Here is a 25645-nt window from a genome sequence, read left to right as displayed (position 1 = left end):
TTCTGACCCACCGAAGAGTCTTAATAGTTTAAAGTGGCAAAAATCCAATAAATGAATAGATTAAGAAAAGCACAAATAGTGTGATTTAGCAGGATATTAAAAAAAAATTGGAATTATCTGTGAGTTATAATAAGCAGTTATCTGTCTTATAAAACATTTGAATGCTGCACTATATTGTAAACAATATAGAAATCAATGGCTCCTGCTTCTTGCCTGTTTACTTGGTGATTTATGTATAAAGCATTTAAATCCCTCCAGTCTGAAAGCTCTTACCACTCCTACTTCAGGCTTACAATTCAAAAAGTCTTGACGCAGAAGGAAAGGGGACAGGAAAGGAAAAGGAAAACTCATTCACAGAGTGTTTTTTATGATTATATCACATGCAGCAATAAGGGGAATGCAACAAATACTCAGGAAGTTCAAAGCAACTCTGTTCTTCTTGTCAGGATAACTGATCTCACCCCCATCTCTGAATGCTAGCTAGCTAGAGCAACAAAAGGGCAGGGAGGAAGAAGGCAGCACTGAGTAATCTGTCAAGGATCAGGCTGCATGTGAACTATTTGACACAGAGTTCTCGGAATAGAATTGAAGAGATCTATCTGGCAATGCTGTGTACTTAAGCCCCATCTCTTCATTTTCCATCTGTCTCTCTTCCTGTAAAGATCTAATGATGGTGCTGGCAATGACAAGAGTAGAGAAATAAAATCTCATCTTCCAGATGGCAGAGAGGATGTATGCTCTCTGTTATTGCCAAAAAAGCAAGCTTGTTTTCTCCAGATATGCAAGTCAGAGAATTACAGCTGGAATGAGATGCTCCTTCTCCATCTTCTCCCTTCTTCTCCATTTCTGAAAAATATTTGAAATCCTATGAATGTACTTTCGTAAACAAATGAAATGTGTCTACAGAAACAGTTGTAAATCACATAGGCCCCTAAACCAACCCAGATATTTAATGTTTTCATTTTTGTTTTTTGACTTCTTGCATGTTTAATTGGCCGAATCATATGAAACTTAGATAGGAAACTCTTCTGCATAGGGTTGCATTTGGATAGAAACATAATACATATAAATTATTGATGAATTTTACAAGAATATTCAGGGTTGACTCAGCCTTCCATCCTTCCGAGGTCGGTAAAATGAGGACCCAGATTGTTGGGGGCAATATGCTGACTCTCTAGACTGCTTAGAGAGGGCTGTAAAGCACTGAGAAGCAGTGTATAAGTCTTAAGTGCTATTGCTATTGCTAAGTGCTATTAATGTGGGAGAGATGATTCAAAAATCTTAAAGGCAGATTTTCCTCCCAGTAACCAGATTCAAGGTTACTTAGAACATATTCCATCTTTTTTGGAGATTCAATAAAGTAATTTGCAAAAAAATTAAAAGATGAAAGTTCATACTTTGTCAAAGCACACTTTACAGGAGAAAGTAAAGAAATTCACTTGAACCAGGGTTTTATGAAACCTTTCTGTCTGTGCTTCTTGTCTGTATGTGAAGGAGTATTTGCTGATTCACATTAATTTGTTTTTGAGGAAGCTGTGTGAATCAAGATATAACATGGCAGTCTCCATTCCAGGTTACCAATTATTCTAGGCTTTGTTTAAAAAACATGATGTGAGACAAAAGGAATGTTCACATGGCAGCAAACATAACCCTAACCCTGTTATGGCGAACCTATGCCACATGTGCCACAGATGGCACGCGGAGCCATTTGTCAGGGCATGCGAGGCGCGAAAAACCAGCCCTACGGGCAAACCTGAAGTTCAGAAACATACTTCCGGTTTGCTCATGGGGTCTGTTTTAACCCTCCAGAGCCTTCAGGGGCCTTCAGGAGGCTTCCCTGAAGGTTCCGGAGAGCAAAAAACGTCCCTACAAGAAAACTGGAAGTCCTGTTTGCCCGTAGGGCTTTTTTCGTCCTTTGGAGCCTTCAGGAAAGTCTCCTGAAGGTCCCTGAAGGCTCCGGAGGGCTAAACCAGAAGTCCGTTCCCAAACTTCCAATTTGCCCGTAGGGCTGGTTTTTCACGCTCCAGAGGCTTCAGGGAAGCTCCTGAAGCCTCCGGAGGGCCTCCAGGGGGCGAGGGAGGCTGTTTTTGCCCTTCCCAGGCTCCTACAAAGCCTCTGGAGCCTGGAGAGGGCAAAAAAAGCATGCTAAAAATGGGGGCAGTGCTGGTCATGCACGAATGCATGCTGAGGTCATGCACATTGCATTATGGGTGTGGCACATGACCCCACTGCGCTCCCCCCACTTTTGGCATGCAAGCCAAAAAAGGTTCGCCATCACTGGCCTAACCCTTTAAGAACTTAATAAAACATTAGAAAAAGATCAAGCTACTTTCATGACGATAAATGTATAACTTCACTTTGCATGTGGCCTCTTTGACCCAAAACATATAAAGACCGGTTGCTGGATCTGGGTATGTCTAGTTTGTTGAAAAGAAGGATTAGGGGTGACATGATAGCAGTGTCCCAATATCTCAGGGGTTGCCACAAAGAAGAAGGAGTCAAGCTATTCTCCAAAGCACCTGAGGGTAGGACAAGAAGCAATGGGTGGAAACTAATCAAGGAGAGAAGCAACTTAGAACTAAGGAGAAATTTCCGGACAGTTAGAACAATTAATCAGTGGAACAGCTTGCTTCCAGAAGTTATAAATGCTTCAACACTGGAAGTTTTAAAGAAGAGATTGGATAACCATTTGTCTGAAGTGGTGTAGGGTATCCTGCCTAAGCAAGGGGTTGGACTAGAAGACCTCCAAGGTCCCTTCCAACTCTGATTCTATTTCTATTTCCATTCCATTGTTGAAGGCTCTTTGTAGACGTGACAAAATAGGAGGACAGCAGTTTGCAGCCAAAATGGAGAATGGAAAAGGCAAGCTTTCAAGGAGAAACATAATTTGGTGGATCTTGTTGCAACGGGACTTGTCTTCCTAAAGAGGAAGTTGTGAATGTGTGTCCTCCCCCTTAATACCCTAGGGGTGAAAGGCAAAATTTGCACAGACCCCTGCAGGGAACCTTCAAATGCAGGCTTGGCCTCTGGGGCTCTTTGTTACACAAACACCCGTAGTGCAGACATATTAATCAGCCTGCCAGGGAGGGGTGGAACCGAGTAGCAACCCTTAGAGGCCGCCCACTTCTCATTCTTGCTCCCATTTGAGGTTGCTATATTAAGAAACACATTATTTCCTGCTGTGATTTTATATTTTTACCCAGCTTCTAATTTGGGCTCTGAGGTAAGCAATGACACATATGGCCCTCCTCTCCAACTCCTTCATTTTCTTCTTTTAATTCTCTCTTTTGCTCTTCCCCCCTCCCCCTGTTACCCATTTTTTCTGCTTTTTTACTGGGAAAAAACTGTTGTCTATGTCAATAGGGAAGCGTCTGACAGTTTCTTTCCCCAGGCCAAGGCTTATCACGAAAATCTGTGCCTGGTGGTTGTTTTTTCCTTTTTAAATTGCAACTAGCATGAAAAACCTGCAGGGATCTGTATATTTTGCTAGTCCCTTCTGTCTTTTCAAATGAGGAGACAAGGCTGTTATTTTTATTCATTGGATGCATGTTTTACCTTTTGTTCAAGGTGGTGCATATAGTTCTTGTGCTCTTCATTGCTCTTCACAACATCCCTGTGAAATAGGTCTCCTCCACAACATCCCTGAATGAAGAAAGAATAATTGGCCCAACGTCACCCAGTGAGCTATCATGGGAGATTAAACCCAGCGCCCCCTAAAGCCAGTCCACAACATTGCACTCGCTGTCGCAGTCATGTGACATACGAAACCCTGGTTCATTCTATCATAGTTTAAACTACTATTAGTCATATTTGTGTAATCCACTTACTCATGAGTCCCGATTCTCCAGCTGCACTATGATTTTTTATGATCCCTTTTGTTTATGATTTGTATGAAGCCTACATTTAATAATATTCGTGAAGCACACTGTGCTAAGGCATGATGTGGTCTCTTTGACTTTGATGCGGTATTTTATGTCTGTGTTTCTCAACCTAAGCGACTTTGAGGTGTGGACTTCAACTCCCAGAATTCTTCAGCCAATTTGGAAAACTACCAGGAGTCGGAGTTCACATCTCTTGAAGTTGCTGTGATTGACATAACTATGTTATGTAAATGCAACCATCATGGTTTGTAAATAAGGATTTATGGCGTTGTGTTTTCTTTGAATTAATCCAACGGGACCTTAGTTCACCAACCACGGTAAGTAGACCATAGCTTACCACAATGTATAAACCAAGCTTAAGATTGTCAGGAACTGCCTGGAAGTCAGTCCCCATGATCATCAACTGTATAGAAAGGGATTATGCCTGGGGGGGGGGGGTATTCTCTTTAGCCCCAGAAATTCTAGATTATATTGATTAAACACCCTGGCCACAATTAAGTTCATTAATGTATTACTAAAAGAGCCTGATTTTTGTAGCTTGGTTTTAAGAAAAAAGCCAAAAGTAAATTTGACATAATTATTGAGCTATCAATCAGTGTTACTCAGTTGTCACTCCCACACTTTCTATATAGCTGTTGAAAATGGAAAGAAGGGAAATGATGGAGAGTTTGATGCAAAAAGTTAAAACGAAAATGGGAAGAAGTGATATTTTGCATTAGACTAAGAAGGCCGGGCAAAACCATTTTTTCTGTCATGCTAAGAAAATGACCTGGATGCAGAGGTGGGTTCCTACCAGTTCGCACCTATTCGGTAGAACCAGTTCGTCAAATCTACCAAACCAGTTAGAAGAGGTTCCACCAGTGGACCCGGAAAGCAGGCCACACCTACAGAAGAGGTTCCAAAATTTTTTGAAACCCACCACTGGTCCTTGGATATGATTATTCTACCCTATCATGCTCATATTTATAAAACTCAGTGCCTCTGTGAAAGGTAAGGATGACTACTGTGTTTGTGGTGCAATCAGAACATTGCATATGTTGAAGTTGTTTTAACGCAAACCAAAGATGCCTTTTAAAAAACAAGTTTACATCATATTCTTACCCATGCCAGTGCTGTGTGTGAGGTAATTTAAGGTGGTTCTGACAAGCGTCATGAGCATCTTCATATCCGGTTACATGGGCAGCAAGTCACTACCACAAAGGAGGCCACACCCACAGAGTAGGTTCAAACAATGTTGGAAACCCACCACTGCCTGGATGCCTGCATGAAATGTCCAAGAGCCAATAACTTTTTTCCTTATGTAAAGTGAAAAGAATTTTGACAGCCATAAATGCTGGGGTGATAGCTGGAGCTCTCCTGTTGTTTTGGGATGCCAAAACCTATTAGGCTCAGCTGATAGAAGATCATCAATGATCAAACATAAAGTCAGCATTGAACTATGACTGGTGGTCTTAAAGTTTCCCAGGACAGTTAGGATATGTCTTCCAGAAATAGTATATTGATGATATGGTGAAACAATCAAGGGGCAGAGCATACTTCTGTTTCCAGCACTATGCATGTTTGTACAATGAATCCAAATTGGAACAGTTTGTTTACTGCAGAAGCCTCTTGAGGAAGCCCCATGCATTGCTAAGAAGAACTTAGAAACAAAGCAGAAGAAACGGGAAATGGAAGAAAGATTTGGACTGAGGGGATTGGATTGGATTGGATTTATTCGACTATTCCCAAAGGAACTCAGGGCGGCTGAACAAAAGCCAAGGGGAGGGGAAAAATACAAAAAGTAAGACAAAAATAAGACAACAATACAGACAATTTAAAAAACACAACAAGCACAACCAATTCGAGTAGGGGTGGAAGGGGGGATATTCTTGGTGCTCTTTGAGCTTGCAACAGATATTTCATTCTCCAAACAACATCATCAATCCAAGAAAGATTTGGCTACCCAAGAACCAGAAAAGATCCTTTAGAAACTTGGAGGACTGAGACTAGCAAGTCTTATATAAATTCTTCCACCCTAATCGGCGAGACAATTTTTCCACCTCTCATTTATACCAATATTTGTAAAAGCCCCCTTTCAGTTCTTACTTGTCAGGGTTTGCAAAGAAATCTCTGCAGATAATATTAAGAGGTCATATTAAGCACATCCAGTCATTCACAGCAGCCAGGCATTAAGATTGCTAGTTGCAAAAGTGAATTGTGGCACTCAGCACAGTTGCCTGACTGCAGAAGCAGAAAGATCAGCTTTTAACAAGGCTGATTTTTGGTGTCTGCAAAAGACAATTTTGGAATGTGAAAGGCAGTTTGGCCCCGTTGGAAAAGTGCCACTGGGGAAGAGCGCTTCTAGATTGGGGTTAATAACTGGAATGATTCAGTAAAAACAATGGACAAGCTGTTTATATTTGGCTGGTTGCCTGTGAAATATTTTGTCACCATTTCATTTCTTCTTGCACAAACACCCCAAGTGCTGATGTTTTCCAAGGACTGAGCCACTTTGTGGTATTACTGCCCTGCCCTGCCCTGCCCTAAAATTTGGTCAGAGATAAAATACAGGAGGGACAGGGGAGGGACGTGGGAGATAGGAAAATAAATAAAGCAAAATGCCTTGTTTGGAAGGATGGAGACCAGGAATTACTGAAGGCATATTTTTCTGTTTTGGTTCTGACTTTTTACAAAGCCCCAGCCTGGGATGGTTTTCATTAAATGCTTAGGTTACAGTCCTATGTGTACACTTATTAGGAAGCAAGCCTCTGCCAAATGCACAGAACTTGTTTGAAAAGGAGAAGAAGCTGGGATAGGCTCCCAAATGACTTTTGAAGTGCAGCAAAATGTAACTGACTGTTTGTCAATCTCCCTACTAGAGTACTAGAGATTCAGTGTCTTTCAGAATTGGCGACGAAGAAATTATATTGAATCTTTTGTGAAAATTTTCATATTTGTGTCTTATTCATGTTGTTTAGTTTATATAGTTTTTATCTTTTAGGATTGTAAGCCACCCAGAGTTATCTTGAGGTAAGATGGGCAGCCAATAAATGTTACAAACCACCAAACCAACCAACAAATAAATAATAATGCCGACAGGAGTTTTCAGCAGAGAAAGACTGTTTGAAGAAAGAAGGCATTTATATCAAGTCCCTTTGTGGGAATATTCCAATGACTTTCAAATAATCTATGGGAAGAATTTTATGGCAAACACTATCTTTTATCCTTGGCATTATCTGTCCTTAAAACTGGCCTAGGTATTTCCAGAGAAATCTATTTCTAAAGCAAGGGAAATAGAACCTAGGTTTCAACTTCATCTCCTACCACCAATATGGATAATTGCAGATATTTCTAGGAGTTCAGAATATCTTGATATATTGAATTACCCCTTTTCTAGGGTAAAAGTTATATGTGTGAAAACTGGTCTTTTTCAAGATTGTAAAGGAGATTTACTAAAATATGTTGGTAGCTGCCTTTTTATTGGTTTAGTAAATGTTGGAAAGTTGCAGAGTTTCTTGGAAGGAATTTTAAAAATAAGCATGTGAGTATTTGAACTGGGTGAGATGAAACTGGCAGGTTCCCAAATTAAAGGAAAATCAAGACGGCTCTTGAAGTTATCCATCCACAGTATCTAACAAGCAAACTGGCCCAACTAACAACATTTTTATTTGCAGTGGAACATGTTACCTTTATGTTTAAATTATATTCTCTATCCAGAAGAAAAAATAGACTGAGTTTCTATACCATGTCAAAACATTTCTTTAAAAAAAAGTTTATTGAATAAATCAGATATGATGCTACCACAAAGTAATATTTTAAACCGTAATGACCAGACTTGCACATTGTGGTGTTCCAATAGCAAATATTTCATACAATGTGTGAAACAGCCAGAATATTGCAGTACCTCACCACCAATCAAAAAAGGTGCTTCTGTTTAGGTTTGGGCCAATTACAGAACAGAATCCTTTACCAAGAAAAGTTCTTTTCGTGAAGGGTTTTCCAATCCACGAAATGGATGCAAAGACTTGACGGTCCAGTATTTTGCTGAACAAATCTCAGATTGAACAGCGACACTTGCCAGCTGGCCAAAGTTCCTTCTCTAATTCTACAACTGTGCATATGCATGCAGGTTTATGTTCTCTCTCTCTCTCTCTCTCTCTCTCTCTCTCTTTTGTCCTCATATTGATCAAGAATAGATGGGGCAATACTGAGTAAGAGGTAGATTACTCCATCCTGATAATTCTTAATACTTCTGATTTCAGCATACTCCACAAGTGCCTGTGGGAGATGGGATGAGGACAACAGTATCTATATGGTGGACACCTTAGGATGATGAAAGTCCTGCTTCTTTTTATATCCATGCAACAGTCAAACCACTTATTAAAAAGGAACAGGACTGATTGCTAGTAGCACCCATTTTGATGTTGTTATTCCCACTCTTCACAAATGCCCCTGATCTGTATAATCAAATTAGCACTGAAGAGCGTAGACATATTGAATGAAGAAACAGTGAAAAGGAAAATATATATATAGTTGCAGTTCCATCAAAACTAGAAGTCAATTGGTTGGATTTATTCAACCAATTTCATTGTATGTATGTTGTGCAGTGACAATGAAGAATTATTATTGTTGTTGTTGCTGCTGCTTCTGGGAAATAGCAATAGCACTTAGACTTACACTATATTGCCAAAAGTATTCGCTCACAACTGATTCTGATTATTTGGATGGATGAGCGAATACTTTTGGCAATATAGTGTATATTCAGAGGGCTTTACAGCACTCTCTAAGCGGTTTACATAGTCAGCATATTGCCCCCAACAATCTGGATCCTCATTTTACCCACCTCGGAAGGCTGGAAGGCTGAGTCAACCTTGAGCCAGTGAGAATCAAACTGCTGAACTGCAATCAGCCAGCAGTCAGCAGAAGTAGCCTGCAGGACTGTGTTCTGGCCACTGCATCACCAGGCCACCAAATAAGTATTTGCAAGCTACTCTTCAGTTTTTAGGGGTGGAAGAGAGGGTTGTTCATTTGTTTTTAAAGTCTGAGTGCAACTTGGAGGCCCACTAGTAAATTGGTTATTTGCTTAAATATTACAGTGTAGTGTAGCTCAGGGATTTGAACAGAGATGTATTCAAATGTTTTTCTTAGTTGAGATTTCTCATTTTCATCCTTTTAATCATCCCAGCCCTCTTCAGCCTCTGTATGGGTTTCAAATTTGCTAAAGAAGAAACTTCATTTTAAATAATCGAGGCTAGCCAAGATGAGTCCAAATTGCAAGTTTTTGTTTATTTCCTAGAGCAATGGATCTGATTTTGGCAATGCATTTCAGCAATTTAGCAAACTCCCCTCCCAAATTCACTTGCAGATACAATGAAACTGTTTCCTTAAACCAATGTACTGTATACACTATTATCCATGCCACAGAGCTTTGCCAAAAGCTTTTATCCAATGCAACATCGGAAGCAGAAAAGAAGGGAGGTGCTAGATATGGGAACAAAGCTCTGGAGATCATCAGAAGAAGCACAATGCCAAGATACATGAAGTTCTCATTTATCTCTACTCAGCCTTGGTGAGGCAACACCTCAGCATGATTCTGAGTGCTCCATTCCTGGAAACAACAAAGATTGCAACAAAGATGAAAGAGGAGTGGACACGCATTCTGAGTATAGGCTGATGAACTGTTTAGTCTGAAGAAAAAACTGAGGGAAGCCATTATAACTGCAGCCAGATGCATAAAGGGAAGATGATCATGAACAATTTTCCATGGTCACAGAAACCAGGACTGAAAATAAGAGATAAAAGTTGCAAGTAACTAGTTTTCACTTAAATATACTATAAAGAAAAACTGTCAGCTTGATAGCACCAGACGGGGAAAGGCCAATTTCTTTGCCTCTGAAGTACTAGAAGTTAAGGATTCAAACAAGATTGTCTTGAAATCTTGGATTCAGTCTCCACAGCCGTACTAAAAAAAAAAGTAGTTATAATACTTCATGTATTGGAAATTATTACACTCATTCATTTGGCTATTTAGCAAATATATATGGCTGCCCATCTCAGCCAGTTTTGAGTGGCCCATTGGAAAGTAAATAGAGCAATCATGTCCATTGGATTTAATATTCTGCATTCTGAATAAATTGGAAAAAAATGCTTGGGATTTTTGGGTCTCATTTTTGTTTTGGCCTCTGCTAGGAACACAGAGATGTTCACCGGAGCAGAGGGACAGGTCAAAAAAGTCAAAATAAGGGCCATAACCACACATGATGTGGTCATAACTTCCTTATGGACACCCTTTTCAAAGCCAAGTATATCGCTTGTCTTTTTCGGTAGAATTTCATGCTGCATTATAATGTGTATTTTACTCATTTCACTCCTCACTCTGTACAATGAAGGAAATGCGGCAGTGGCTCCTACCTTGAAGCTTCTCTTTCATCTGTTTCCCTGATTTGATCAAATGCGATCCATACCACCCACAGGAAGAGATGAAATGGTGATTCAAATTTCCCCCTCCTTCCCTTCCCTCCCTCTTAGAAGGGAGATGTAGTACAACCCCATTCTCTACACTAGCAAGGCTTGTACAGTAGGCAACAGGGCCGGAGTTGCCATGTTACAATTTCTATTTCATGATCAATTTCTGCGCGCTTCAAAGGTTTCTTTTGTGCTTGCAGGGCTCACTCTTGAAATGACATAACCCTTGACAGCAAATTGAATTGACAGCTTCCCATATTAGCAGCCTTTACAAGTGAGAGAGCATAGCAGGGCATCTTCAGCTTGGTTGATTTGGCGATCAACACTGTCAGGTCAAGCTCCTGCCAACAAAGTTTTCTCATCTCACCTCACTCCCCTCTTAGCAAAGGCAGGTGTGTCAAGGTTGCATCTTTCCTTTCTCTCAGTTCACAGGTAAGCCATGTTATCTGAAAGCAGACCTGTCCTTTGGCCCACAGGAACTGATCTGGACTTCTCTCATTACGTTAAAGATCTATCAATTTTCCAAGATCAGTGCTATGAAAGATAGTTGCACTGAAGGTCAGGGCTTTCTTAAACAAAAAGCAATTCAGCCTGACTCAGAAGTACAATCTGACTTTTGCTTTAATCTGAAAGTGATGATGTTTGGGGAGGAGGAGTGGGTAGAACTCCAGGGACACTGCTCAGCAGAGGGAACAAGCAGGAGGTTCCTAAACAAGGCTTAAAGAGCAAAATAGAAACAAGGAGAACTGAAAGGATGTGATTACAGAGAATCCAGTAACATTCTATTGGGCAAAAGCCCACAAAAACCTTGACACAGCTTGTACTTTTTTACCTTTGGATTTTTTTAGCACCGAAAAGTATGCATAAAAATTATAATTAAAATAAAAATAAGCGAAACTACCACATAAAATGAAGATGTGTGTGCGTGTGCGTGTGTGTGTGTGTGAGAGAGAGAGAGAGAGAGAAAACACATCATTAAGTCCAGAATCTAAAATTATCTAGTTGCACTGCTGACTCCCAAAAAAGCTTACATGTGACTGCAGCTCTCAACATTTTCCCTCTTTCTCCAGTTTCCATTCCTTAACAGGAAGAGCAGAAACAATGATCAAAAGGTCAATTTAAGTCCCATACCTGCTATGGACTAATTATATGGCTTTAGGGACATAATACTGAATTTACCAGCTCATACCAGACCAAAGCTTGTATATAATTGGTTTATTGACTATGCTGATATATGCTGAATATTTTATACACATAATTCGTGGTCATAAATCATGCCTTACAGCCCACAATGGATGCCAACGGACAGTAGGGTAAGCAAGACCCAACCAAATCATGTTATGGTTAAATGAAAGGTGAATATTTGTCAGCTTATCTTTCCCTTTGTATAATCCTGTCAGAAATATAATTATAAAACAACTAGAAATCATTTCAGAAAGAGCCTGTTAATCAGCCATGGTTTATAGCTTCAAAAATTTCAGCAAGGGGGTCTCTGCCCAGTTGCTGGGTGGGAATGGCCTAGTCAGCCTCCTGCACCACAGTGAGGGATGTATGTGTTTTCGCTCTCCCCAGGCTCCGGAGCCTTTCCTCAAGCCTCTGGGAGGGAGAAAACTGCATCCCCCGGGCTCCAGAGGCTGTCTGGAGGCTGGAAATGGAACTTCCAGGAAGCCCATTTTTTCCTCTCCCCAAGCCTCTGCATGAGCCCTGCACTTATCTTGCATCCAAAATGGGCCACGTGGAGAATCCTGGGAGGGGAGGGGTGGGGTGGGCATGGCCAGCCAGGGATGAGATTTGGAGGTTCTCTGAACTGGCCATAATGTTAGCTATGGGTTCTCCCGAACCTGGGTGAACCTGTAGCAGCCCACCCTTACTTAATGTGTTAACATAGCCAGTTCTGCTTAATTAATCTAATGAGATATAGGAAGTTGGTTAAGAGTAGAACAAGCATTTTTTTATGAGAATTAATCCCTGATTGCCAGGCTTGGCAAACCACTTTTATTGGGACCAGGGATGGCTTTTCCCAGTTAGAGCTGTGTTCATTCTTGTCTGGTACAAGGCACAATGACAATCACAGTGTCATACCTCCCATATAAAAATAGTATGAATGATATAATTTAGGCAATAATGTTGAGATATGTGACATTATGACATGGATACTGTCATCTGCCCCCTGCAGAAGCCCATGGCTCCCATCACAGGACACCGAGCCAAAGATCAGACAATCACATCTCAGTCTTACTATGTTGTACAAGCAGGCAGTTCCATATTTATATTAATGTATTATATTTGTCTATTTCTTCTCTCTGCCAGAAATATTAAAACAGTTTACAGTCAACAGTAGAATTCCAAATGCAAACAAAAGATTAAAACAGTTTCAGTTTTAAAAGTGAGAAACAGAAAGAATATAGGTATATGTACATAGATATACACATTCATGATATAAACATGCAGACAAGGAGTGGGTGGTGAGCAGGGGTGGGTTCCTGCCACTTCTAACCTCTTCTATAGAAGAAGTTCCACAAATCTACAGTGCCGTTTAGAACCGGTTCCAGCTCCCTCCCCCCGCCGGTCCGCACATCATCAAGATGAAGAACGAGAGGAGGAATTCTGGGAGTTGAAGTCCACAAGTCTTTAAAGCTGTCAAGTTTGAACACCACTAGGGTTTTTTTTTCTAAAGGGTTAGGGGTGCAAGGGTCTTGTAACTTGACAGCTTTAAGACTTGCACACTTCAATGCCAGAATTCCTGAGCCAACATTTTGGTTGCTAAGCAAGAGCATTGTTAAGTGAGTTTCACTATATTTTACAAGTTGGCCATGCCCACCAATCACATGACTGCCAAGCCACTCCCACTCGGTCACATGGCCAGCAAGCCACTCCCACAAAGCAGGCCACACCTACAGAAGAGGTTCTAAAAAATTTTGAAACCCACCACTGGTGGTGAGGTATGTCAAAAGGGGCTTGAAAGGTGTTAAGAAGGGCTCCTTACAAAGTCAACGGGAAGAGCATTCTTGAATGAAATTGAGGAGGGAGGGCCCACCTGGAGTAACCGCAAGATCGTATTCTGTGGCTCTTGGCATAGGCAGGAGAAGCTGTATTGATAGTGTGATTAATGCTGGTCCCAAGTTGCTTAAGGCAATACATATTTCTCCAACAAAGCCTTTGATCTGGCTGGCTTGCTGATTGGCAGCCAGCACAGCTTTTGTTTGTTTGTTTGTTTAGCAATACTACAGTCTCCACCAAACACAAGAGGAGCCCTACACGGAGGACATTATCCAAGCAGTCCTTGTCTTATGACCACAATTGGAACTATAATTTCCTTTATTAAGCATGGCAGCTCTTAAGGAAATCATGCCCAGTTTTATGATTTTTTTTGCCATAGTTAAGCAAATCACTGCAGTTCAGTGGTAGGTTCCTACCGGTTTGGAGTGGTTCGGCCAAACTGATAGTGGTTTGGTGGCTTGGGTTGCTGGAACCGGCAACGACCCAGGCCTGCCATGCCCCCAAACTGGTTCTCCGGACAGCGCCATAGGTGCCACTATCTTGGTTTTCACTTCCGTGCATGCACACTTTTTATTGCACTGCGCATGTGCATACGCGCAGCATGCATCAAGCATGCACGAGCAAACTGGCAGTAGTGCCTGCCGGAACCCATCCCTGCTGCAGTTGTTAAATGAATTGTGTGGCCATTAAGTGAATCCAGCTTACCCCATTGGCTTTGTTGGAAGCCTGTTGGGAAAATTGCAAATGGAAATCACATGATCCCTGCAAACATCACGTCAGTTGCCAAGAATTTGATCATGTGAATCAGGGGCTGCTGCTACGATTTTAAATACAAGTTCTGATTATAAGTTACTTTTTTCAGTGTCACTGTAACTCCGAATGGTTGCTAAATGATTGGTTTAAACCAAGGGCTACCTGTAATAGCAATGCCTTCACTATCATCGCTATCGGCACCCATGTTCAGTTGATAGATCACAAAAGCTGGTGCTAGATGTCCCTCGCCACAGAAGTTATTTGAGGTTCAAGCCGCGAAGATGACTCCAGGAACACTTTCAAGCTCTATTCTTTCTTAAGGAATGCAGCTGTTACTGGTAGTCCTTGACTTATAATAGTTCGTTTAGTTACCGTTCAAAGTTACAATGGCTCTGAAAAAGCGACTTATGACGTTTTTTCATAGTTACAACCGTTGCAACATCCCCATGACCATGTGATCCAAATTCAGATGCTTGGCAACTGGGTTCATATTTATCACCTCTGCTGTGCCTCAAGGTCATGTGATCACCTTTTGTGACCTTATGACGAGCAAAATCAATGGGGAAGCCAGATTCGCTTAACAACCAGATAACTAACTTAGCAACTGCAGTGATTCACGTAATAACTATGGCAAAAAAGGACGTAAAATGGGTCAAAACTCACTTAACAAATATGTTCACTTAACAACAGAAACATTGGGCTCAATTGTGATCCTAAGTCGGGGACTACCTGTATTCAGAAAGGAGAGATCCCCCAATTCTCACAGTCAAGAGTATCTCACTAACTCACCCCCAAGGTCTCTGTCTTGTTGGGATTCAGTCTCCATGTGCTGGCCCTTACCAACTCTGCTTATACGTAATATGGGCGAACCCATAGAACAGGAATAATTCCATCTATGATTAAGTTTAGCAACATATAAGTCAATTCTTCAAAGATGGCTATATTATTTGTAACAAGCTTAACTGTCATGCATTGCTTTGCAATATTTAACACTGACTGAGGTTTGGCTCAACTGAAGCACTTCAGTAAATTATCTGGGGTAGCTTCTAGCTCTGGGATAGTGATGATCCATATACCATCATAAATAGATTCCACACATAGCAGGTAGTATTTTATTTTCACCCATAGCTAATCTAGGCACTAGCAGCATTAATGTACCTTTGCTGCCCTCTTGTGACACTTTCTTTAACTTATGTACTGTGGGGGTGACTTTCAAAGTATCATGCTGCCTCCTGCTGTTCAGTATTACTCATTACAGAAAGCGGAAAATATTCAGCCCTAATATTCAGATAGCTTTTGCTCGTTTTTTTAAAAATGTGGGGTGCTTAATCCATAGAGTTACCTGACAGGAGAGGGTCCTAACAAAAAAAAAAAAAAAAGAATCAGAGCTTTCTTCCTCCGGCTAACTGTAAGTTCTATTTTTAGAGATGTTCCAATGTTGATCTGAAGAATCAGCATCTGAACGGTTTGAGCAGATGATAAATATGGCTGAATCGTTTCAAAATGCACAACCCAAGATCCTCAAGGCCTCATCCAGACCCCGCCAAATCTTCGAGCAGGGCTTTCTGGATGCCTTCAAATGTTTTTGCCAAAGACTAAATGTTACAGCCTGTTCCTGAATGTGTTGGTTGAGGAAGGAATGTAATAATTAGGGACTTCTTAAAACCTGAGTCTTATCATAGCTAAAGCCAATTGCTACCACAAAGAACAGCATGCCATGATGTGAACTAGTCAGGAAAAACAAACCAGTTCAAATATTTTCTTTTTCCACACCCCTCCCTTGGCAACTGCTCCCAGATGGAAAAGATGAGAGCTGGTTTGCTCTTATGATCTCCCCACCAATTTAATTTATATTTTTCATTACATGCTGGCTTTGACCCCTCTGGAAAGCCCCCCTTTTTCCATGTGCAAACTATAAGAAGCTGTTGCCAGTGCCACATGTCATGTTGATCACTGCCAGGGACTGGAGGAGGTGGAAAGGTGGTGACATAGTATTTGCAAAGCAGATGGTAGTAAGTAGAAACCAACAGCCTGCTGGCTGCCTGGTTTATTTGCTTGAGTAGGTAGGAAGCAGGAGGGGATTGGAGAAGGCACAGATGGGGGCAGGCAGCCTGTAGGGTCAATGAGCATCCTTGGAGCAAATTGGGCAGATGGCAGAGCTTTGATCATGACCTTTGGCAAACTAAGTAAGGATAGTGGAGGTAGCAATTCAATCAATTTGAAGGATACCAGACTGGAGAAAATTGGTCTCAGTAATTCTTCTTGTGCCAAGTCAGCCTGTTGCTGGTCAGCATGTGCAATATTTACCCAAAGGATTAGTCAAACCTGTCTCACTTTGTAGTTGGTGAAGAGGTGTTAAGCACTTTCTGCTAAGCCAGAAAGAGTATCGATCCTCTAAATTCAAGCCAACACCATTGTTTGAATTTCAGGGCATCTAGAGTCCGAGTTCAACCCAAATCCATAAATGGATTCCAGGGACCTTAAGGTTACCAAGCAAGTGATGTTGCTAAGATGAGCAGAACCCACCATGTTCCTCATTTGAGCCATGCATTAATTTATCCCTTTTCAGTCTGATGCTTCTCAACCTTGATTGTCTGTGAGTCTTGTTGCTACCAGATAGGATAGAGAAGGAGAAAGAGAAGCAGAAGGACCAAGAATGGTCATTGGAGATATTAGCCATCAGTCCCAGGGATTATGCCATCTTTTCACTATGAGTTCCTGCTGTTTCTTATGCTCCTTCCAAAGACCATTTTCAATGCAGAGCCTCCTTGGAGGTAGAGTTGACTGACAAGCTACACTCAGAGAAGCATAAGCCCTTATAATAAGTAGCATGAAGCTTTTCTATTGTTGCTCAGGCAAGGGAGGAACAAATGAAAGCATTTTCAACTGAGGGCACTTAAGGTGACTAACAATAACAAGTAAAAATAAATAAAGTAAGAGTAAGGATCAACCATTAACTAATTTAACTGAAAACATTTGGCTAAAGATGAAGGTCTTGACTCTTTCTCAAAACAGAATGGGGTAGGAGCTGAATACAACTCTAGAGGGGGCACATACCATAGCCTGCTCAATCTGCTGTCTGGGAGCTAATGACTCTACTGTAACTTCAAATCTTTTTGTTTTCTTTTACGGTGGTTTTTATATTTAAATCTGTTCATGGAAAAAGCAAAGCAGGGTCAGACCTAGTTAGTACTTGGATGGGCGGTTGCAAGGAAAGCTAAAGCCATAGGATAGACTGAGAGGTTGAAAAACATTGCCAAATAAGTTAATGACAAGGCATTCCTCTATTGTTGCAATTAAAAATACATGGGAGGCTCACCAGATCAAAGTGTTTAGCTTTCTGCTCTTTAAATGAAGGAGGTCTTTCAGCACTGATAGTCCTTTAAAGTCAGTATCCTGCTTTACTACTTTCTCCTAATTATATAATTGTAACTATGATCATTTAAACAAATTAAGTCATTTCTGATGTGACATTCTTTTATTTATTTATTATTTCAATTTTTCAAGGCTGCCTGATTCCATAGTTTTTTTAGGGCCTGGGAGAACAGGCAGGTCTTTAAGTAGTCTGTGTTAAGTCAACCATCCCCCGCCTCACTCCTTCCAGTTTATGCTGACTTTATCCATACATATTGCACTAAATCACAATGCCGTTTGTTTGATTTTGATTTAGTGTCCTGGGTGAACCCAATTATTGTGATTTATAAACTCTGCCTTATATCTTACCACAATGACTTCATTCACATGACATGCTAAATTATTTTGTAGTTTTACCTAATGTGATCAAACTTAGACAATGGATTAAATTGTGGTTTAATGTTTAGGTCAAGTTGCCTGAATCATGGTTTAATGGGGTGTTCAAAACCAGACTCTACGTTAAATTTATTATGAGCTGCCATTTCTGGTCTCTAGCCATTATGACAGAAGGCACGAGTGACTGCAGAATGAAATAGAGCTGTGACAGCGAAGCTGTGGCGTGTCACTGGTGGCATGTGGAGCCATTTGTTAGAGCACGCGAGGCATTGCCCTGTCAGCTCCAGCACACATGCACACTCTGGCCAGCTGATTTTGGCCTTCTTTTTTGGCCGTTTTTCACCCTCTGGAGGCTTCCCTGAACCCAAGGACAAACCGGAAGTCACTGTTCCTAAACTTCTGAGTTGGCCATATGGCCATTTTTTTGCCCTCTGGAGCCTTCAGGAGGGCCTCCGGGGAAAGCAGGAGATGCTGTTTTCACCCTTCCCAGGCTCCTAGAAAGCCTCTGTATCCTGGGGAGGGCGAAAAATGGCTCCATTGCAGGCCAAAAGTGGGGACGGGGGTGCGGGGGTTGCGTATTCATGCACGTGGGGGTCACATGCATAGCCTTATGGGTGTGGGAACACCTGCTCACACTCCCCCTGCACTCCCTCCACTTTTGGCACGCAATCTGAAAAAGGTTAGCCATCATGGAGATAGATTATCTCCACTACTCTTGGTTTTATTTTCACCATGAACACAAATAGGAAGAAGAAACTCAGATTCATGGCAGCAGAGCCCAGTTGGACCAGTTTGAGTGATAAAGTTCATTAAACTACAGTGCATAAAAGAGTTCTATGGAAGTCATTACATAATTATTTATCTTGATCTTGATACTAAACCTGACATTAAAATTCTATTTGTTCCTTTTTTTAACTGTGTCCCATTGTTTCAGCTTTTGATCCATAAAACACGGAGATCCTTGTCACATATATTGCTGCCCTGCATGTTCCCTAATAATATACTTATACAGGTATACTAGTATTAGTTCTGTTAAACCTTCCTTCTATTTCTGAAGAAAGAAAGTGGGAGTAGAAATCTGAACCTCCCTTTGATTTCTTCTGAGAATGGTATTGATTGCAGTTGATCAAATCAGAAAAAAGGAGCAGCAAGGTAGGACACCTTGCAATAACTACCTCGCTCCATAGTTTTGCATAAAGAGGGGTTCACAACTGAAAATTCAACTGCCTTATGGTTTAATATTCTGTACAACTCAGATCTGAATCTGAAACTAACAAATACTGCCATTAGAACGTTTCTCCTTCATTTGATGTCCATGGGAAATTGAAGGGAGTTGTAGTCCAACTCATCTGGAGGATACTTGGTTGAGAAGGAAGGCTTTATAAATTTAGGCGACTTTGTCATTATTATTTTTAAAAAAGAAAGTAAACCAAAATTGTTAGATCCTATTCTCATGCATATATATTTGGCTACTGAATTTTATTTATTTATTCACCTACACATTTCTCCATTTCTCCATTCATAAGGGCATTTATATATTTACTTATTTGAGAAGTAATACAGCTCGTTTTCTGCTTATAATTGGATCTAGGTAACTTCATCATTCTTTGAATGATTCAAAATTAATTATGGGACTGCCTCCCTGAGGGGTGTCTGTCTATCCGTCCTGGAATACCTGGATAGAGAAACATGCTTCAGGTACTATGGAAGTATATACCCAAGGCCCAAGAAGAGAGCCTTTTCTGTAGCAGCTACTCTCTGACATTCATCCCCCGGAAATTTGGCTTGCTGTGATCCTGCAAACTTTTGCAAGGTAGTAAAACCTGGTTTTGCCATAGAGCTTGAGCCCTGATAGCATGGGTAAACATCTCCCATGCTATTCTTATATTACATTCAATTTTTTAAATAACTGTTGTCTTTTATTATTTTTATTAATATGTATGTATGTATATTTCTATGTATGTATGTTTGTATGTATGTAATGTATATGAGATGAATGGCCCATAAACAAACAAACAAGATGGGGCCCATGACAGACTGTGAAGAATATTTAGACATTAGGAAAAGGAAATGAGTAGGCTTTTTTTTATCTGATTATTTTAAAAAATAATAATTCAAATCTTGTGATAAGAATGGGAGCTCCTACTTAGGTTATCTGATCCAATTACTTGCTCATTTGGGACTCTCTAAATCCTTTTCAGCCCTTTTGAAAATCTCCATGGAACAAGTCTTCCATTTTTTCCCTCACACAACTATTCCTGTAAGAAATTCCTCTTATCTTAGCATTCAGGCTGAATCTCCTTTTTAAAAACTGCTTTTCGTTCCATCAGAAAACAGGTCTGCTCAGTCCTGCACACAACAGCTTTATATATGCACAAACACCTTAATCATATCTTCCTTTAGCCTTCTTTTTCTGGCAAATTAACTATGCCCAGCTTCTTTAAGTGATTTTCCTAGGGCTTAATGTCCAACAATCTTGGTCATCTTGATAACTCTCCTTTGATCCTGCTCCATCCAGTTTTTCATGACCAGGTCAGGGGTTGCTCTGAACTGGATAATCCTGACCAGCCTATCAGGTTTATGCTACTAGCAAGCAGTCACTGATCCTGCATCGCGGTTAGTACCTGATATAGCTGTAGTAATAGAGAAGTTCATCTAAGTTCATCTAATCATTCGGAATTTGATGTTGTCCATCTGTTTGCAGAACCTCTTTAAACACCGCCGCCAAATTATAAATTATTGATGACATGGTAAGAAAATATTAGCAGTATCTAATGAACTTAATTTTGTTGCCATTAATTTTAAATACTAATTGAATCAAGCTTTTTTTAAAAAAATCTGCTTGTTATTATATAAGTAGTTTTTGACTTACAACCTCAACTGAGCCCAAGATTTCTGTCTCCAAGTGAGACATTTGAAAGTGAATTTTGCTTCATTTTACGGCCTTTCTTACCACGGTTAAGTGAATCGCTACAGTTGTTAAGTTAGTAACATGGTTCTTAAGTGAATCTAACTTTCCCATTTACTTTGCATGTCAGGAGGTCATAAAGGGTGATCACATGACCTACCTGAGGACGCTGCCACTGTCATAAGTATGAGTCAGTTGACAAGTGTCTGAATTTTGATTGTGTGACCATGGAGGTGCTGCAACAGGCATGAGTATGAAAAACAGTCATAAGTCACTTTTTTTCAACACCGTTGTAACTTTGAACGGTCTCTAAATAAATTGTTATAAATGAATAACTATCTGTATGTATCAAAAGTGGGGGAAAGTCCTTTTGTGCCATTTCCTTAGAAGTAAACTTACTCCAGCTAGATGTCCTTATATGATTTGTATAAAACAGAGTTCCTTTATCATGCATTATCTTTAATAACAGGGATTTGTTATTTAAATATTATCTGGGCATTGGACTGTAGGTCCCATTATGGTTTTGTAGGATGGGGTAATGGGATTAAAATGGGAATCATTGCAATTGGAGACCCATAGAAAAAGACAGTTTTCCCCCTAATCAGCTTGCAATCTTATTGCAAAAGAGTAAACCTTCTTGGTTCGCACAGCCCCACCACAGTTAGTGACTTACAGGTCATGTGACAGGAGGGTGACTGAGGACAAAACCATTTTTAGATTAGTACTGACTTTTTAATTTATTGCACACAAGAACATCAGCAACAAAAAAGCTTTATTTTTAGAAAGATATCCTGGGGTGACTGTTTAGATGTTTCTTAGGCTGCACTTGTCTCACAGGATTATGTTCAAATACATTTCACTTCAGATTATGGTTTCCATCCAAGATAAAGTGAAGAGCTACTAAAAATGTTTATATTTTAACCGAAAAGTTATATGGCAACATATGTGGGAAAAAAAACCCTTGCAAATAACCATATCATAAAATGGTTAACCATTCCCAGACAGAAAGGAATGGAAAATTAACATTTTCCATAAACATTCTGAAGAGGATAGTTGTGATGACATCAGGACACAACAGAAGAGCTCCTAGTCCCTGTGGGAAAGATTTGTTATGTGTGGAAATAAAGGAAGGATTGTTTGTATTATTAACTTACCCTCTCCACCTCTCAGATAAAGTTTAGAATTATGTAATTCAAGTGGGTTTTTCTGGCAATTTAAAATAAACTCTTACTCTATGGTTACAGTATAATTTTATTATGTTCTAGCTTTAATTGTATATTAGTTTTTAAAATATCTCGATTTAATGTATGCATGTGGATTTCTTTTTCTTTCTTTCTTTTTCCTTTTCCTTTCTCTCATTCTTTCTTTCTTTCTCTCTTTCTTTCTCTCCTCTTCTCTCCCTCCCTCCCTCTCTTCTTTATACTGTATGTCCCCCAAACTGGGTGAATTTATTCTATACCACTGCTTTGGTTTTATTTAGATGTAAATAATATGTGTGATTGGAGTCTCTCTTTAGTAAAGAAAGACTCTTCCCTGTTGCTCTGTATGGCTGTGACCAAGACTGAGAGGGTAAATGAATGAGTGCACTACATACTCTTCCATGGCTACATAGCTACTACTGGATCATGACAGGCCTATCTAATGATGGTGGTTACTGAATGACTAGGTAATATGGGTTTCTGAATAACCCAGTTATTCAGGCTGGGCATTGGCAATTGAAGCAACATATGCACGCATCATCTGGATAATTGGGAGAAGCATCCAATCTATATGCTGAATATATGAGCCATAGTGGCACAATGGTTAGAGTGCAGCACTGCAGGCTACTTACGCCGACAGCTGGCTGCCTGCAATTTGGCAGATTGAATCTCACCAGGCTCAAGGTTGACTCTACCTTCAATCCTTCCAGGGTCGGTAAAATGAGAATCCAGACTGCTGGGGGCAATATGCTGATTCTGTAAACTGCTTAGAAAGGGCTGTAAATGCACTGTGAAGCGGTATATAAGTCGCAGTGTTATTGCTATTGCTATATAAGGGAAGATGGATTGGAAGAAGATGAGTGTGGTTTTAAAATTGGAGAAATAAATATCAATAGCTGTGTTGATGACACTATCCTGATAACCAAATATCACAGGATCTACAAGCACTAGTAATAAAAGGGCACAGTGAAAAAGTGGGTCTAAAATTATATATAGTCACATGAATGACAACAAGTACAAGCACAAGCCTTATAATTAACAATGAATGTACTGAAGTATTGGATAGTTTATGGCTTTTAGGCTCAACTATCAACAGGAACAAGTAGTTAAGAAATATACTGCAGACTAACACTCTGTATGTGTTCAGCTATGAGGGCATTGGAAAAAAATAGTGTAGTCTATGGTATTCCCTGTGACACTCTATGGAAATGAAAGTTGGACTTTGAAGAATCAGGATGGAAAGAGTATTGACATTTTTGAACATTGGTATTAGATTAACAGAGCAGTTGAGAAAACAAACATTGGATCACTGAATAAATCAATCCAGAGTTCTCCCTGGAGGCACAAATATCAGGCTCAAATCATTCTACTTTGGACACATTGCAAAGACCTAGCTCTTTGGGAAAAGCTCTAATATCGGAAAAGGCAGCTGGAAAAAAAAAGATTAGGATAACTAGCAACAAAGTGAATGGTTTGAAGTCCAGTGGCAATAGATCCATAACTGGAAGGATCAAGTTAAGGATCATGGAAGAAAAATGTATATGGTGACTAGGAATCAATACCAATTTGATGGCACACAGTCAACTAATCATGGTATTTGATGTAGGAAAAGAATAAACCGCTCCTTTACTCCATATTATTTTTGTTTTTAAAAACAAAGTGTGGTAGCTGATGCAGTCCAACAACTTCTAATTGAAAACAACTGTGTATGGAAAAGCAATATTATCTGAAATACAACTGCTGCTCAATACTGTCTATATACAGCCAAGATATTGCAATGGAGTTTGGACTGGACAAATGTGCCACACTCAACTGAAGGAATCAAGCCACCCTGTGGAAATAACATGAAGAGTCTGGATGGAAATGACTACTACAGATATATGGGAATCCTTCCAGCTGACAAAATCAAGCACACTGAAGTCAATAAAAAGGTTAGAAGTGAAAAGAAAGTGAAGATCTAAAAGTCCAAGCCCAGTGGAGGAAATACCATCAAGGCAATAAACACATGGGCAATTCCAGTCATTAGATACACAGCTGGAATAGTGGATTGAACTTAAGCAGAACTAAAAGGTCTGGATAGGAAGACCAGGAAATTAATGACAATGAATCATGCCCTTCATCCTCGTAACAACATTGACAGATTCTACTTACCAAGGAAAGTAAGTCTGTGTGGAATGTTGCAAGTACATCAGATGATTGAAGAAGAAAAAGGCACTGGAAGTATATCTGAAGGACAGCGAAGAAGAGACACCGAAGCTAGTAGACCAGGAGCATTGGAGAGATCAAACTGGCTTACATGAAAGACCAAATGAAGAACCAAAAAAGACAAATCATTGCATGGCTAGTACATATAAATAGCAGGCAAAACAGATAATAACAAGACCTGGCAATGTCTAAGAGCAGGAAAGTTGAAGAAAAAGATAAAGAGACTAATTCTGGCTGCACAACATCAAGCCACCAGGAACAATGCATATACAATGCCACACTTGCGAAGACAGCAACAAACAGCAAGTGCCAGCTCTGCAAAGTGGACCACCTAGTTAGCTGTTGCAGAACATCACGTACTGGTTACAAACAATGGCACAACAAAATGTCAACAATGGTGCATTGGAATATCTGCAAGAAATAGCATTTGCCTGCAAGCAAGAACTGGTGGAATCATAAAATACCAAAAAGTAATTGAAAATGAAGAAGCTGGTGTGTTTTGGAACTTCAGAATTCAAACATACAGACAGCTGCCACATATCACTCCAGATTTAACAAATGTTGATAAGAAAGAAAAAAAATGTCTGGATAGCGGATGTGACAATACCTGGACACAGCAGAATAAAAGAGAAAGAACTGGAGAAGATAGCAAAATGCAAAGACTTGGAAATAGAATGACCTTGGCAAAAGAAAGCAAAGGTAATACCAACAGTTATAGGAGCTTTGAGTGCAATCCCAAAACAATTGAAGCCACACTTGAATTTGATTGGCATTGACAAATTCACTATCAGTCAATTGCAAAAGGCAGCTTTACTTGGAACAGTTTACAATTTGGGAATATACATTTAATACCATCAGAAATCTGCCATCAGAAATCCAGATCTGCCTACTCCAAAGTCCTTTGCAAGGATTCATTAAGTGTATAAAAATGCCAAATCCAATCCAAACATCTGGCTGACTGCAGGATGAACCATCACAATTTCTGGGAATTATAATCCAACAAAATAATGCTGCTTTTGAAGTGTATATATAGCTATAAATTCTCTCTTTTTCTAGAATATAATATTCTCCCTTTTTAAATCTCCCATATTATGAATTAATACAACGGAGTAATGAGAAATGAGAGAGTTTAAAGTCCTCAATTGGAGGATATAAAGAGGATGGTGATTAAAGTCTTAATTTTTTAAAAAAAAATGCTAAACGACGCAACACCTTTGTACCCGTAAAGGGAGAAACCCGAGAACGTACAGAAGGAAGGACAAAACCCTGTTAAGGTTTCAATTCTGCATCGCGGGGCTTAATTTCCAAGGGGGTGTTGGGGGGGGAGGGGAGGAGATACGCGTTGAACGCGAAGGAGATGCAGGACATCCTTCCTTTCCCCTCCAGATCGGCGGGGCGGGGGGGAGAGGAAACGGCGATACCTGCTCGGTTCTTCTTTTGGTTTCCCTTTAAATGGAAACCCGGCCCCCTGAAATTGACATAGTCCGTCTTGGCTGTCCAATCGG

General features: G+C 40.2%; 1 long non-coding RNA gene across 1 annotated transcript; it reads right to left on the bottom strand.

Annotated features, from left to right (window-relative positions):
- On the bottom strand, nt 1-25636 carry LOC116507892. The gene is made up of 3 exons (XR_004255247.1): nt 25562-25636; nt 3556-3642; nt 1-846 (listed from the first exon to the last, which is right to left on the bottom strand). It is a non-coding gene; the product is annotated as an uncharacterized LOC116507892 (long non-coding RNA).
- Between the last annotated feature and the right edge of the window lie 9 nt (nt 25637-25645).

This window comes from Thamnophis elegans, chromosome 4, assembly GCF_009769535.1.
Source record: "Thamnophis elegans isolate rThaEle1 chromosome 4, rThaEle1.pri, whole genome shotgun sequence".
Classification (NCBI taxonomy): domain Eukaryota; kingdom Metazoa; phylum Chordata; class Lepidosauria; order Squamata; family Colubridae; genus Thamnophis; species Thamnophis elegans.
Note: the sequence above shows the minus strand (reverse complement) of the source record. Positions and strands in the feature narration are given on the sequence as shown.